Source organism: Oncorhynchus clarkii, chromosome 29, assembly GCF_045791955.1.
Source record: "Oncorhynchus clarkii lewisi isolate Uvic-CL-2024 chromosome 29, UVic_Ocla_1.0, whole genome shotgun sequence".
Classification (NCBI taxonomy): Eukaryota; Metazoa; Chordata; class Actinopteri; order Salmoniformes; family Salmonidae; genus Oncorhynchus; species Oncorhynchus clarkii.
The window spans coordinates 47376123-47390550 of record NC_092175.1 but is presented as its reverse complement, the minus strand read 5'-3'; positions in this window follow the sequence as shown (position 1 = coordinate 47390550).

Genomic DNA, 14428 nt, shown 5'->3' with positions numbered 1-14428 from the left:
CAGTAGATCTAGATGGTCTGTCATAATATAATAGAGACAGTTGATCTAGCTGATTTGTCATTATATAATAGAGCCAGTAGATCTAGATGGTCTGTCATAATATAATAGAGACAATAGATCTAGCTGGTCTGTCATAATATAATAGAGACAGTAGATCTAGCTCGTCTGTCATAATACAATACAGGCATTAGATTTAGCTGGTCTGTCATAATATAATAGAGACAGTAGATCTAGCTGGTCTGTCAAATTATAATAGAGACAATAGATCTAGCTGGTCTGTCATAATATAATAGAGCCAGTGGATCTAGCTGGTCTGTAGTAATAAAATAGAGACAGTAGATCTAGCTGGTCTGTCATAATGTAATAGAGCCAGTAGATCTAGCTGGTCTATCGTAATATAATAGAGACAATAGATCTAGCTGGTCTGTCATAATATAATAGAGACAGTAGATCTAGCTGGTCTGTCATAATATAATAGAGCCAGTGGATCTAGCTGGTCTGTCATTAGAAAATAGAGACAGTAGATCTAGCTGGTCTGTCATAATACATTAGAGACAGTAGATCTAGCTGGTCTGTCATAATATAATAGAGACAGTTGATCTAGCTGGTCTGTCATAATATAATAGAGCCAGTAGATCTAGATGGTCTGTCATAATATAATAGAGACAATAGATCTAGCTGGTCTGTCATAATATAATAGAGCCAGTAGATCTAGCTGTTCTGTCATAATATAATAGAGCCAGGAGATCTAGCTGGTCTGTCATAATACAATAGAGACAGTAGATCTAGCTGGTCTGTCATAATACAATAGAGACAGTAGATCTAGCTGGTCTGTCATAATATAATAGAGACAGTTGATCTAGCTGATCTGTCATTATATAATATAGCCAGTAGATCTAGCTGGTCTGTCATAATATAATAGAAACAATAGATCTAGCTGGTCTGTCATAATATAATAGAGATAATAGATCTAGCTGGTCTGTCATAATACAATAGAGACAGTAGATCTAGATGGTCTGTCATAATATAATAGAGACAGTTGATCTAGCTGATTTGTCATTATATAATAGAGCCAGTAGATCTAGATGGTCTGTCATAATATAATAGAGACAATAGATCTAGCTGGTCTGTCATAATATAATAGAGACAGTAGATCTAGCTCGTCTGTCATAATACAATACAGGCATTAGATTTAGCTGGTCTGTCATAATATAATAGAGACAGTAGATCTAGCTGGTCTGTCAAATTATAATAGAGACAATAGATCTAGCTGGTCTGTCATAATATAATAGAGCCAGTGGATCTAGCTGGTCTGTAGTAATAAAATAGAGACAGTAGATCTAGCTGGTCTGTCATAATGTAATAGAGCCAGTAGATCTAGCTGGTCTATCGTAATATAATAGAGACAATAGATCTAGCTGGTCTGTCATAATATAATAGAGACAGTAGATCTAGCTGGTCTGTCATAATACATTAGAGACAGTAGATCTAGCTGGTCTGTCATAATATAATAGAGACAGTTGATCTAGCTGGTCTGTCAAATTATAATAGAGCCAGTAGATCTAGCTTGTCTGTCGTAATATAATGGAGACAATAGATCTAGCTGGTCGGTCATAATACAATATAGGCATTAGATCTAGCTGGTCGGTCATAATACAATATAGGCATTAGATCTAGCTGGTCTGTCATATTATAATAGAGACAGTAGATCTAGCTGGTCTGTCAAATTATAATAGAGACAATAGATCTAGCTGGACTGTCATAATATAATAGAGCCAGTAGATCAAGCTGGTCTGTCATAATATAATAGAGAGAGCAGATCTAGCTGGTCTGTCATAATATAATAGAGACATTATATCTACCTGGTCTGTCATAATACAATAGAGACAGTAGATCTAGCTGGTCTGTCATAATATAATAGAGACAGCAGATCTAGCTGGTCTGTCATAATATAATAGAGACAATAGATCTAGCTGGTCTGTCATAATATAATAGAGCCAGTAGATCTAGCTGGTCTGTCATAATATAATAGAGACAGCAGATCTAGCTGGTCTGTCATAATATAATAGAGACAATAGATCTAGCTGGTCTGTCATAATATAATAGAGCCAGTAGATCTAGCTGGTCTGTCATAATATAATAGAGACAGCAGATCTAGCTGGTCTGTCATAATATAATAGAGACAATAGATCTAGCTGGTCTGTCATAATATAATAGAGCTAGTAGATCTAGCTGGTCTGTCATAATACAATATAAACAGTAGATCTAGCTGGTCTGTCACATTATAATATAGACAGAAGATCTAGCTGGTCTGTCATATTGTAGTAGAGAGAGAAGATCTAGCTGGTCTGTCATCAGATAATAGAGACACAGAGACACTAGATCTAGCTGGTCTGTCATAATATAATAGAGAGAGCAGATCTAGCTGGTCTGTCATAATATAATAGAGACATTATATCTAGCTGGTCTGTCATAATGTAATAGAGCCAGTAGATCAAGCTGGTCTGTCATAATATAATAGAGAGAGCAGATCTAGCTGGTCTGTCATAATATAATAGAGACAGCAGATCTAGCTGGTCTGTCATCATATAATAGAGACAATAGATCTAGCTGGTCTGTCATAATATAATAGAGCCAGTAGATCTAGCTGGTCTGTCATAATATAATAGAGACAATAGATCTAGCTGGTCTGTCATAATATAATAGAGCCAGTAGATCTAGCTGGTCTGTCATAATATAATAGAGACAGCAGATCTAGCTGGTCTGTCATAATATAATAGAGACAATAGATCTAGCTGGTCTGTCATACTATAATAGAGCCAGTAGATCTAGCTGGTCTGTCATAATACAATATAGACAGTAGATCTAGCTGGTCTGTCACATTATAATATAGACAGAAGATCTAGCTGGTCTGTCATATTGTAGTAGAGAGAGTAGATCTAGCTGGTCTGTCATCAGATAATAGAGACACAGAGACAGTAGATCTAGCTGGTCTGTCATAATAAAATAGAGAGAGCAGATCTAGCTGGTCTGTCATAATATAATAGAGACATTATATCTAGCTGGTCTGTCATAATGTAATAGAGACAGTAGATCTAGCTGGTCTGTCATAATATAATAGAGACAGTTGATCTAGCTGGTCAGTCAAATTATAATAGAGCCAGTAAGTCTAGCTTGTCTGTCGTAATATATTGGAGACAATAGATCTAGCTGGTCGGTCATAATACAATATAGGCAATAGATCTAGCTGGTCGGTCATAATACAATATAGGCATTAGATCTAGCTGGTCTGTCATATTATAATAGAGGCAGTAGATCTAGCTGGTCTGTCATAATATAATAGAGACAGTAGATCAAGCTGGTCTGTCATAATATAATAGAGAGAGCAGATCTAGCTGGTCTGTCATAATATAATAGAGACAGTAGATCTAGCTAGTCTGTCAAATTATAATAGAGACAATAGATCTAGCTGGTCTGTCATAATATAATAGAGCCAGTAGATCTAGCTGGTCTGTCATAATACAATATAGACAGTAGATCTAGCTGGTCTGTCACATTATAATAGAGACAGTAGATCTAGCTGGTCTGTCAAATTGTAGTAGAGAGAGTAGATCTAGCTGGTCTGTCATCAGATAATAGAGACACAGAGACAGTAGAACTAGCTGGTCTGTCATAATATAATAGAGCCTGTGGATCTAGCTGGTCTGTTATAATATAATAGAGAGAGCAGATCTAGCTGGTCTGTCATAATATAATCGAGACATTATATCTAGCTGGTCTGTCATAATATAATAGAGACAGCAGATCTAGCTGGTCTGTCATAATATAATAGAGACAGTAGATCTAGCTGGTCTGTCAAATTATAATAGAGACAATAGATCTAGCTGGTCTGTCATAATATAATAGAGCCAGTAGATCTAGCTGGTCTGTCATAATATAATAGAGACAGCAGATCTAGCTGGTCTGTCATAATATAATAGAGACAATAGATCTAGCTGGTCTGTCATACTATAATAGAGCCAGTAGATCTAGCTGGTCTGTCATAATACAATATAGACAGTAGATCTAGCTCGTCTGTCATAATACAATAGAGACAGTAGATCTAGCTGGTCTGTCATAATACAATAGAGAGTGTAGATCTAGCTGGTCTGTCATAATATAATAGAGACAGTTGATCTAGCTGGTCTGTCATAATATAATAGAGCCAGTAGATCTAGCTGGTCTGTCATAATAAAATAGAGACAGTTGATCTAGCTGGTCTGTCATTATATAATATAGCCAGTAGATCTAGCTGGTCTGTCATAATATAATAGAGACAATAGATCTAGCTAGTCTGTCATAATATAATAGAGACAGTAGATCTAGCTTGTCTGTCGTAATATAATGGAGACAATAGATCTAGCTGGTCGGTCATAATACAATATAGGCATTAGATCTAGCTGGTCGGTCATAATACAATATAGGCATTAGATCTAGCTGGTCTGTCATATTATAATAGAGACAGTAGATCTAGCTGGTCTGTCAAATTATAATAGAGACAATAGATCTAGCTGGTCTGTCATAATATAATAGAGCCAGTAGATCTAGCTGGTCTGTCATAATATAATAGAGACAGCAGATCTAGCTGGTCTGTCATAATATAATAGAGACAATAGATCTAGCTGGTCTGTCATACTATAATAGAGCCAGTAGATCTAGCTGGTCTGTCATAATACAATATAGACAGTAGATCTAGCTCGTCTGTCATAATACAATAGAGACAGTAGATCTAGCTGGTCTGTCATAATACAATAGAGAGTGTAGATCTAGCTGGTCTGTCATAATATAATAGAGACAGTTGATCTAGCTGGTCTGTCATAATATAATAGAGCCAGTAGATCTAGCTGGTCTGTCATAATAAAATAGAGACAGTTGATCTAGCTGGTCTGTCATTATATAATATAGCCAGTAGATCTAGCTGGTCTGTCATAATATAATAGAGACAATAGATCTAGCTAGTCTGTCATAATATAATAGAGACAGTAGATCTAGCTTGTCTGTCGTAATATAATGGAGACAATAGATCTAGCTGGTCGGTCATAATACAATATAGGCATTAGATCTAGCTGGTCGGTCATAATACAATATAGGCATTAGATCTAGCTGGTCTGTCATATTATAATAGAGACAGTAGATCTAGCTGGTCTGTCAAATTATAATAGAGACAATAGATCTAGCTGGACTGTCATAATATAATAGAGCCAGTAGATCAAGCTGGTCTGTCATAATATAATAGAGACAGTTGATTTAGCTGATCTGTCATTATATAATATAGCCAGTAGATCTAGCTGGTCTGTCATAATATAATAGAGACAATAGATCTAGCTGGTCTGTCATAATATAATAGAGACAGTAGATCTAGCTGGTCTGTCATAATACAATAGAGACAGTAGATCTAGCTGGTCTGTCATAATGCAATAGAGACAGTAGATCTAGATGGTCTGTCATAATATAATAGAGACAGTTGATCTAGCTGGTCTGTCATAATATAATAGAGACAGTAGATCTAGCTGGTTTGTCAAATTATAATAGAGACAATAGATCTAGCTGGTCTGTCATAATATAATAGAGCCAGTAGATCTAATTGGTCTGTCATAATACAATATAGACAGTAGATCTAGCTGGTCTGTCATAATATAATAGAGCCAGTAGATCTAGCTGGTCTGTCATAATACAATAGAGACAGTAGATCTACCTGGTCTGTCATAATATAATAGAGACAGTCGATCTAGCTGGTCAGTCAAATTATAATAGAGCCAGTAGATCTAGCTTGTCTGTCGTAATATAATGGAGACAATAGATCTAGCTGGTCGGTCATAATACAATATAGGCATTAGATCTAGCTGGTCGGTCATAATACAATATAGGCATTAGATCTAGCTGGTCTGTCATATTATAATAGAGACAGTAGATCAAGCTGGTCTGTCATAATATAATAGAGAGAGCAGATCTAGCTGGTCTGTCATAATATAATAGAGACATTATATCTAGCCAGTCTGTCATAATACAATAGAGACAGTAGATCTAGGTGGTCTGTCATAATATAATAGAGACAGCAGATCTAGCTGGTCTGTCATAATATAATAGAGACAGTAGATCTAGCTGGTCTGTCAAATTATAATAGAGACAATAGATCTAGCTGGTCTGTCATAATATAATAGAGCCAGTAGATCTAGCTGGTCTGTCATAATACAATATAGACAGTAGATCTAGCTGGTCTGTCACATTATAATAGAGACAGTAGATCTAGCTGGTCTGTCAAATTGTAGTAGAGAGAGTAGATCTAGCTGGTCTGTCATCAGATAATAGAGACACAGAGACAGTAGATCTAGCTGGTCTGTCATAATACATTAGAGACTGTAGATCTAGCTGGTCTGTCATAATATAATAGAGACAGTTGATCTAGCTGGTCTGTCAAATTATAATAGAGCCAGTAGATCTAGCTTGTCTGTCGTAATATAATGGAGACAATAGATCTAGCTGGTCGGTCATAATACAATATAGGCATTAGATCTAGCTCGTCTGTCAAATTATAATAGAGACAATAGATCTAGCTGGACTGTCATAATATAATAGAGCCAGTAGATCAAGCTGATCTGTCATAATACAATATAGACAGAAGATCTAGCTGGTCTGTCATATTGTAGTAGAGAGAGTAGATCTAGCTGGTCTGTCATCAGATAATAGAGACACAGATACAGTAGATCTAGCTGGTCTGTCATAATACAATAGAGACAGTAGATCTAGCTGGTCTGTCATAATATAATAGAGACAGCAGATCTAGCTGGTATGTCATAATATAATAGAGACAGTAGATCTAGCTGGTCTGTCAAATTATAATAGAGACAATAGATCTAGCTGGTCTGTCATAATATAATAGAGACAGTTGATCTAGCTGGTCTGTCAAATTATAATAGAGCCAGTAGATCTAGCTTGTCTGTCGTAATATAATGGAGACAATAGATCTAGCTGGTCGGTCATAATACACTATAGGCATTAGATCTAGCTCGTCTGTCAAATTATAATAGAGACAATAGATCTAGCTGGACTGTCATAATATAATAGAGCCAGTAGATCAAGCTGATCTGTCATAATACAATATAGACAGAAGATCTAGCTGGTCTGTCATATTGTAGTAGAGAGAGTAGATCTAGCTGGTCTGTCATCAGATAATAGAGACACAGATACAGTAGATCTAGCTGGTCTGTCATAATACAATAGAGACAGTAGATCTAGCTGGTCTGTCATAATATAATAGAGACAGCAGATCTAGCTGGTCTGTCATAATATAATAGAGACAGTAGATCTAGCTGGTCTGTCAAATTATAATAGAGACAATAGATCTAGCTGGTCTGCCATAATATAATAGAGCCAGTAGATCTAGCTGGTCTGTCATAATACAATATAGACGGTAGATAAAGCTGGTCTGTCACATTATAATAGAGACAGTAGATCTAGCTGGTCTGTCATATTGTAGTAGAGAGAGTAGATCTAGCTGGTCTGTCATCAGATAATAGAGACACAGAGACAGTAGATCTAGCTGGTCTGTCATAATATAATAGAGAGAGCAGATCCAGCTGGTCTGTCATAATATAATAGAGACATTATATCTAGCTGGTCTGTCATAATATAATAGAGACAGTAGATCTAGCTGGTCTGTCATAATACAATAGAGACAGTAGATCTAGCTGGTCTGTCAAAATACAATAGAGACAGTAAATCTAGCTGGTCTGTCATAATATAATAGAGACAGTTGATCTAGCTGGTCTGTCATAATATAATAGAGCCAGTAGATCTAGCTGGTCTGTCATAATATAATAGAGCCAGTAGATCTAGCTGGTCTGTCATAATACAATAGAGACAGTAGATCTACCTGGTCTGTCATAATATAATAGAGCCAGTAGATCTAGCTGGTCTGTCATAATATAATAGAGCCAGTAGATCTAGGCGGTCTGTCATAATACAATAGAGACAGTAGATCTACCTGGTCTGTCATAATATAATAGAGCCAGTAGATCTAGCTGGTCTGTCATAATATAATAGAGCCAGTAGATCTAGCTGGTCTGTCATAATACAATAGAGACAGTAGATCTACCTGGTCTGTCATAATATAATAGAGCCAGTAGATCTAGCTGGTCTGTCATAATATAATAGAGACAATAGATCTAGCTGCTCTGTCATAATATAATAGAGAGAGCAGATCTAGCTGGTCTGTCATAATATAATAGAGACATTATATCTAGCTGGTCTGTCATAATGTAATAGAGACAGTAGATCTAGCTGGTCTGTCATAATACAATAGAGACAATAGATCTAGCTGGTCTGTCATAATACAATAGAGACAGTAGATCTAGCTGGTCTGTCATAATATAATAGAGACAGTTGATCTAGCTGGTCAGTCAAATTATAATAGAGCCAGTAGATCTAGCTTGTCTGTCGTAATATAATGGAGACATTAGATCTAGCTGGTCGGTCATAATACAATATAGGCATTAGATCTAGCTGGTCGGTCATAATACAATATAGGCATTAGATCTAGCTGGTCTGTCATATTATAATAGAGACAGTAGATCTAGCTGGTCTGTCATAACATAATAGAGCCAGTAGATCAAGCTGGTCTGTCATAATATAATAGAGAGAGCAGATCTAGCTGGTCTGTCATAATATAATAGAGACATTATATCTAGCCAGTCTGTCATAATACAATAGAGACAGTAGATCTAGCTGGTGTGTCATAATATAATAGAGACAGTAGATCTAGCTGGTCTGTCATAATACAATAGAGACAGTAGATCTAGCTGGTCTGTCATAATATAATAGAGACAGTTGATCTAGCTGGTCTGTCATAATATAATAGAGCCAGTAGATCTAGCTGGTCTGTCATAATATAATAGAGCCAGTAGATCTAGCTGGTCTGTCATAATACAATAGAGACAGTAGATCTACCTGGTCTGTCATAATATAATAGAGCCAGTAGATCTAGCTGGTCTGTCATAATACAATAGAGAGAGTAGATCTAGCTGGTCTCTCATAATATAATAGAGCCAGTAGATCTAGCTGTTCTGTCATAATATAATAGAGCCAGTAGATCTAGCTGGTCTGTCATAATATAATAGAGACAGTAGATCTAGCTGGTCTGTCATAATACAATAGAGACAGTAGATCTAGCTGGTCTGTCATAATACAATAGAGACAGTAGATCTAGCTGGTCTGTCATAATATAATAGAGACAGTTGATCTAGCTGGTCTGTCATAATATAATAGAGCCAGTAGATCTAGCTGGTCTGTCATAATATAATAGAGCCAGTAGATCTAGCTGGTCTGTCATAATACAATAGAGACAGTAGATCTACCTGGTCTGTCATAATATAATAGAGCCAGTAGATCTAGCTGGTCTGTCATAATATAATAGAGACAATAGATCTAGCTGGTCTGTCATAATATAATAGAGAGAGTAGTTCTAGCTGGTCTCTCATAATATAATAGAGCCAGTAGATCTAGCTGTTCTGTCATAATATAATAGAGCCAGTAGATCTAGCTGGTCTGTCATAATATAATAGAGCCAGTAGATCTAGCTGGTCTGTCATAATACAATAGAGACAGTAGATCTTGCTGGTCTGTCATAATATAATAGAGACAGTTGATCTTGCTGGTCTGTCATAATATAATAGAGACAGTTGATCTAGCTGATCTGTCATTATATAACATAGCCAGTAGATCTAGCTGGTCTGTCATAAAATAATAGAAACAATAGATCTAGCTGGTCTGTCATAATATAATAGAGACAGTAGATCTAGCTGGTCTGTCATAATACAATAGAGACAGTAGATCTAGCTGGTCTGTCATAATATAATAGAGAGAGTAGATCTAGCTGGTCTCTCATAATATAATAGAGCCAGTAGATCTAGCTGTTCTGTCATAATATAATAGAGCCAGTAGATCTAGCTGGTCTGTCATAATACAATAGAGACAGTAGATCTAGCTGGTCTGTCATAATATAATAGAGACAGTAGATCTAGCTGGTCTGTCATAATATAATAGAGACAGTTGATCTAGCTGATCTGTCATTATATAATATAGCCAGTAGATCTAGCTTGTCTGTCATAATATAATAGAGACAATAGATCTAGCTGGTCTGTCATAATATAATAGAGACAGTAGATCTAGATGGTCTGTCATAATATAATAGAGATAGTTGATCTAGCTGGTCTGTCATAATATAATAGAGACAGTAGATCTAGCTGGTCTGTCAAATTATAATAGAGACAATAGATCTAGCTGGTCTGTCATAATATAATAGAGCCAGTAGATCTAGCTGGTCTGTCATAATACAATATAGACAGTTGATCTTGCTGGTCTGTCATAATATAATAGAGACAGTTGATCTAGCTGATCTGTCATTATATAATATAGCCAGTAGATCTAGCTGGTCTGTCATAAAATAATAGAAACAATAGATCTAGCTGGTCTGTCATAATATAATAGAGACAGTAGATCTAGCTGGTCTGTCATATTGTAGTAGAGAGAGTAGATCTAGCTGGTCTGTCATCAGATAATAGAAACACAGAGACAGTAGATCTAGCTGGTCTGTCATAATATAATAGAGAGAGCAGATCTAGCTGGTCTGTCATAATATAATAGAGACATTATATCTAGCTGGTCTGTCATAATATAATAGAGACAGTAGATCTAGCTGGTCTGTCATAATACAATAGAGACAGTAGATCTAGCTGGTCTGTCATAATACAATAGAGACAGTAGATCTAGCTGATCTGTCATAATATAATAGAGACAGTTGATCTAGCTGGTCTGTCATAATATAATAGAGCCAGTAGATCTAGCTGGTCTGTCATAATATAATAGAGCCAGTAGATCTAGCTGGTCTGTCATAATACAATAGAGACAGTAGATCTACCTGGTCTGTCATAATATAATAGAGCCAGTAGATCTAGCTGGTCTGTCATAATATAATAGAGACAATAGATCTAGCTGGTCTGTCATAATATAATAGAGAGAGTAGTTCTAGCTGGTCTCTCATAATATAATAGAGCCAGTAGATCTAGCTGTTCTGTCATAATATAATAGAGCCAGTAGATCTAGCTGGTCTGTCATAATATAATAGAGCCAGTAGATCTAGCTGGTCTGTCATAATACAATAGAGACAGTAGATCTTGCTGGTCTGTCATAATATAATAGAGACAGTTGATCTTGCTGGTCTGTCATAATATAATAGAGACAGTTGATCTAGCTGATCTGTCATTATATAATATAGCCAGTAGATCTAGCTGGTCTGTCATAAAATAATAGAAACAATAGATCTAGCTGGTCTGTCATAATATAATAGAGACAGTAGATCTAGCTGGTCTGTCATAATACAATAGAGACAGTAGATCTTGCTGGTCTGTCATAATGTAATAGAGACAGTTGATCTAGCTGATCTGTCATTATATAATATAGCCAGTAGATCTAGCTGGTCTGTCATAAAATAATAGAAACAATAGATCTAGCTGGTCTGTCATAATATAATAGAGACAGTAGATCTAGCTGGTCTGTCATAATACAATAGAGACAGTAGATCTAGATGGTCTGTCATAATATAATAGAGACAGTTGATCTAGCTGATCTGTCATTATATAATATAGCCAGTAGATCTAGCTGGTCTGTCATAAAATAATAGAAACAATAGATCTAGCTGGTCTGTCATAATATAATAGAGACAGTAGATCTAGCTGGTCTGTCATAATACAATAGAGACAGTAGATCTTGCTGGTCTGTCATAATATAATAGAGACAGTTGATCTAGCTGATCTGTCATTATATAATATAGCCAGTAGATCTAGCTTGTCTGTCATAATATAATAGAGACAATAGATCTAGCTGGTCTGTCATAATATAATAGAGACAGTTGATCTAGCTGATCTGTCATTATATAATATAGCCAGTAGATCTAGCTTGTCTGTCATAATATAATAGAGACAATAGATCTAGCTGGTCTGTCATAATATAATAGAGACAGTTGATCTAGCTGGTCGGTCATAATACAATAGAGACAGTAGATCTAGCTGGTCTGTCATAATGCAATAGAGACAGTAGATCTAGATGGTCTGTCATAATATAATAGAGACAGTTGATCTAGCTGGTCTGTCATAATATAATAGAGACAGTAGATCTAGCTGGTCTGTCAAATTATAATAGAGACAATAGATCTAGCTGGTCTGTCATAATATAATAGAGCCAGTAGATCTAGCTGGTCTGTTATAATACAATATAGACAGTAGATCTAGCTGGTCTGTCACATTATAATAGAGACAGTAGATCTAGCTGGTCTGTCATATTGTAGTAGAGAGAGTAGATCTAGCTGGTCTGTCATCAGATAATAGAGACACAGAGACAGTAGATCTAGCTGGTCTGTCATAATATAATAGAGAGAGCAGATCTAGCTGGTCTGTCATAATATAATAGAGACATTATATCTAGCTGGTCTGTCATAATATAATAGAGACAGTAGATCTAGCTGGTCTGTCATAAGACAATAGAGACAGTAGATCTAGCTGGTCTGTCATAATACAATAGAGACAGTAGATCTAGCTGGTCTGTCATAATATAATAGAGACAGTTGATCTAGCTGGTCTGTCATAATATAATAGAGCCAGTAGATCTAGCTGGTCTGTCATAATATAATAGAGCCAGTAGATCTAGCTGGTCTGTCATAATACAATAGAGACAGTAGATCTACCTGGTCTGTCATAATATAATAGAGCCAGTAGATCTAGCTGGTCTGTCATAATATAATAGAGACAATAGATCTAGCTGGTCTGTCATAATATAATAGAGAGAGTAGTTCTAGCTGGTCTCTCATAATATAATAGAGCCAGTAGATCTAGCTGTTCTGTCATAATATAATAGAGCCAGTAGATCTAGCTGGTCTGTCATAATATAATAGAGCCAGTAGATCTAGCTGGTCTGTCATAATACAATAGAGACAGTAGATCTTGCTGGTCTGTCATAATATAATAGAGACAGTTGATATTGCTGGTCTGTCATAATATAATAGAGACAGTTGATCTAGCTGATCTGTCATTATATAATATAGCCAGTAGATCTAGCTGGTCTGTCATAAAATAATAGAAACAATAGATCTAGCTGGTCTGTCATAATATAATAGAGACAGTAGATCTAGCTGGTCTGTCATAATACAATAGAGACAGTAGATCTTGCTGGTCTGTCATAATATAATAGAGACAGTTGATCTAGCTGATCTGTCATTATATAATATAGCCAGTAGATCTAGCTGGTCTGTCATAAAATAATAGAAACAATAGATCTAGCTGGTCTGTCATAATATAATAGAGACAGTAGATCTAGCTGGTCTGTCATAATACAATAGAGACAGTAGATCTAGATGCTCTGTCATAATATAATAGAGACAGTTGATCTAGCTGATCTGTCATTATATAATATAGCCAGTAGATCTAGCTGGTCTGTCATAAAATAATAGAAACAATAGATCTAGCTGGTCTGTCATAATACAATATAGACGGTAGATAAAGCTGGTCTGTCACATTATAATAGAGACAGTAGATCTAGCTGGTCTGTCAAATTGTAGTAGAGAGAGTAGATCTAGCTGGTCTGTCATCAGATAATAGAGACACAGAGACAGTAGAACTAGCTGGTCTGTCATAATATAATAGAGCCTGTGGATCTAGCTGGTCTGTTATAATATAATAGAGAGAGCAGATCTAGCTGGTCTGTCATAATATAATCGAGACATTATATCTAGCTGGTCTGTCATAATATAATAGAGACAGCAGATCTAGCTGGTCTGTCATAATATAATAGAGACAGTAGATCTAGCTGGTCTGTCAAATTATAATAGAGACAATAGATCTAGCTGGTCTGTCATAATATAATAGAGCCAGTAGATCTAGCTGGTCTGTCATAATATAATAGAGACAGCAGATCTAGCTGGTCTGTCATAATATAATAGAGACAATAGATCTAGCTGGTCTGTCATACTATAATAGAGCCAGTAGATCTAGCTGGTCTGTCATAATACAATATAGACAGTAGATCTAGCTCGTCTGTCATAATACAATAGAGACAGTAGATCTAGCTGGTCTGTCATAATACAATAGAGAGTGTAGATCTAGCTGGTCTGTCATAATATAATAGAGACAGTTGATCTAGCTGGTCTGTCATAATATAATAGAGCCAGTAGATCTAGCTGGTCTGTCATAATAAAATAGAGACAGTTGATCTAGCTGGTCTGTCATTATATAATATAGCCAGTAGATCTAGCTGGTCTGTCATAATATAATAGAGACAATAGATCTAGCTAGTCTGTCATAATATAATAGAGACAGTAGATCTAGCTTGTCTGTCGTAATAT